The sequence below is a fragment of the Chiroxiphia lanceolata genome, chromosome 3 (assembly GCF_009829145.1).
Source record: "Chiroxiphia lanceolata isolate bChiLan1 chromosome 3, bChiLan1.pri, whole genome shotgun sequence".
In the NCBI taxonomy this organism is placed as follows: domain Eukaryota; kingdom Metazoa; phylum Chordata; class Aves; order Passeriformes; family Pipridae; genus Chiroxiphia; species Chiroxiphia lanceolata.
This window is the reverse complement of record NC_045639.1, coordinates 35,410,778-35,414,287: the sequence shown is the minus strand read 5'-3', so window position 1 is coordinate 35,414,287 and position 3,510 is coordinate 35,410,778.

The window sequence follows — 3,510 nt, the reverse complement described above, 5'->3', positions numbered from 1 at the left end:
GGAAGAGAGGATTTAGATCAGGGGACTCCATTGATGCAAATGCACTTTAATTCCAGCTTTTTATGACAAGAGTGATGTTTGCTGGTATTTTAAAATTGCCCATAGGCCTGCCAGGGCCAGCTTCCCACATCTTTAGAAATCCACCACGAACATAATTTTATTGGTTTTCTCTACTTGAATGTCTTCCAAGTTTGTAACTGGTGAAAGGACAGAGTTTCTGTTCCTGCAGAGATCTGAAACACAGATTTTCTGGTCAAATGGCAGAGATACTATTTTGGCAGAGGCAGATTTTCAAATCATCTGCAAGCTGCTCTCTTGCCAGGGAGATGAGAGTCAGTTCAGGAGTTTCCATCACAGAAAACAAATTCTCTCAGGACTGCACTGTATGAGGAGGGCTTTACTGTGGTGTAATATCCCAAGGTGTGACAGCCCCCTACTATGAGGCTGAGGATGAAAAAGATGAGGATGAGGGGCAGAAGAGGACTCTCCCAGGGTTGCCAGAAAGCTGAGTTCCCCTTCACAGTTGTGATATCCAGTGCCCTATGGGCATGGGGAGCTCATGACCAGCTCTTGAGGTCTGGTGGGAACAGAATGGGGGCAGTACAGGCTCATGGAGCTGCTCCCCCTCTTACCACTTGGTCAGGCAGGGCAAACCAATCCCACCTAAACTTGGTTCAGGCCCAGGCAAGGCTGCTGTGAATTCATTGTAATGTACCTCTTGGTAGTCTCCTCATCTTTTACCACACAGCATAAAAATGCAACATATCTCCATACAAGGAAAGACCTTTCCTTCTGGCAGCAACACTGCCAGGTGGGGGCAAATTCAGCCTGAACAGATATAGTGTATTTGGTATAGTAGGGAAGTGTGGCTGTGACAGTATTATGTGTAATCTCACATGGCAAACTTGGGAAAGGTAGGCAAGTAGACTGGAAAGCAACCTGACAAGTGCCTGTGATACCAGAGCTGATATGAGAAGTGTTCAGGTAGGATAACTCAGGTTCTGGGAATGACACTGCTGGTCAGGGGACCCAAACACAGAGAAGGAGATGGGGAACGGGAGGGGAGGGGAAGGCCCCAAAAGTGGTGAGTAACTTGATGGAGTTTGTCAGTCAATCAGTCAAGAACACAAAATAGATATTCTTGAGCATAAGCCAATGGAGCACTCTGCCTACTTATGGAGAGTTCCTCAGTATTTGTGGTTTCAGGACACACCATGGTTTGATATTTCTGCAGAAACATTCAGAGCTTCTGTACAAGCTTCTGTACTCTGAATTCCGGGAGAGTAATGGGAGCAGGAGTGCTTGTCCTGAAGACAGTCACTCAAGGGCCAAAATGGGGGGAGGGGGGAGCAGGTGGGTGTTGCCCTTTGTGTAAATATATTATGTAAAATATGTACTTTAAAACAACAACTACAAATGGCCTACATTTTCTGGAGCTGGTTTCTATTGTCTTGAGTGACATATCATCTGAAGCATGGACTAAAGCCAGGCGAAGGCTGAAGTGTGTGTGGCACGCTAAGATGTGAATGAGGGCTGGCAAGTGCCATTGTTCTCCTCTTTGCCTCCCAGTGAACAGCACTTAATTCTGGGTTTGGTTGTCAGAAGAGATTAGATGTCTAAATTCTGGTATCCGTAAGTGGTCTATCTGATCACTTAGGTGCAGAAAGCACGTTCTACAGAATAAACTGTCAGATGCATGATTAAGCCATTTGGGTATTACCACAGCAGTATAGTGCATGTTTGTAGAAAGTCAGCTTTTGAAAAAAACACTCAAACAATACAAAATTAATTAAATTAACAAGAGTCCTGGGCATAAAGGATGCATTTTCCCAGCAGACTGCCTGCAGGGATGAAGGCTGGGTAATCAGCTTTGTGTAAGAGAGGTCTTTCTAGCAGAGCAGCGACACTCAGAGCTGTTCTGAGGAAGACTCTCTCCAGGCGAACAGGACCCAAACATAGATGTTCCTCAAAGATACATGAAAACTAAAATGTGAGTGGTGGGAGGAAACCACTCAGAAAAACAGTGTTGCAAAAGGGAGAGAAAAGGAATGATCTATTATTTTAAATGCTTACCAGCAGAGGACACATTTGTTTGGTTTTGACAGACAAAAGGACATTGCAAAGAAAGTCAGAGAAGTGCAAAGAAAGTCAGAGAAGTGCTGCTTTACAAAACAATTTACAGTCATCTCTGAAATCATATGTGTACATAGCCTCCAGAGACTTGAGCAGACGGATATGAAAATGTCTGCTGCTTTTTTTCTCCCACAGACAAGGGGAATGTATTTTTCCTTATAGAAGTAAGGGGTAATGAAAGAAATTTCTCAGGAGCATTGTGGTCCCAGGTGTGCTACATTCCTGTGCACAGTGGGACAGGCTGGTGTCCCTGCAGGGAGGGCAGCTGCCACCAGCCCTACCAGGGAACTTGACGTGGGGAGAACCTATGTCTCCTCTCCATCATGATTAACCACAGTCAGTGCCTGTAGGGGGTTTAAAGCACATGTGTGTGCTGTCCAAAAATGCCACAGGAATGGGCAGTAGGAAGTTGTGTTCCTTTCCTACCTGCAACCCTTTTCCATGTTACATGTCTAAGACCCATGATAGAGAGGATGGAGTTGTTCCTGCAAGGCATTCACCACCTCAAGGCACTCTGTGCTCATCCAGTGTAGGGGTGCCAGGCTGTGGGCCCCCTCAGACTGCAGGCAGACTATCTCCCACCTTGGGTCAGCACCAGTTCTCCCATCCTGATCTCCAACTCCTTGCAGCGGATATCTGGGACTTACAGTGGCAATAATGTTCCATCTGTTGCACATATTAAGCAAGCCAAAATAAATGCAGAGAATAGTCCTGTTCTGATGTGAGAAGCAGTTAGAAAGGACAGAAAAGTTTGCACAAGTCCTGTTCTGGTCCAAAGAGCGAGACAGAGCTCGGTCCCTGCTCTCCCCCCTGGCTTAGAAATAGATGGAGGAGAGAGCAGCTAGGAACACTGGCACTCATTAACTACTTGCTCTCTCATAATTTGCAAGGCTTTGGAGGTAAAAACTGTGAGGAGGAACCATCAAGGCAGGGAGCTCTGGGGAGCACGGCTGCTGCTCGCACCTAATGTCCGTTCCCTAGGGAAGAGGCCATTCCCTCCAAACCGGTATCTTTGTTGCCTCCAGCCTTGCTTTAAATAAGGAAACCAAAGGAAAATATAGTTGTGGTGCTAATGTGGAACTCTCATCCCATGCAACAACAATTCTGCTTGTCTTATTTTGTCCCTCCATTCCCTTTGCCTACACAGGACAAAGGGTTCAGTTCTCTGGTGGGCTGTAGAGGGACTGTGCAATGGCTCTCACCCTCAGCTGGCTACTCTGCTCTGTGGAGATGAAGACAATTAATAATATGAGCAAAGAAGGGAGGGTTTGCCCAGTAGGAGGAAGCCAGTGTGAGCAGGCTTGGTAAGCAATATTGCAGAGACTTGTTTCTGCAAACAGTAAGTTATAGGCTAACACAGCTCTGTGTTTTACATAA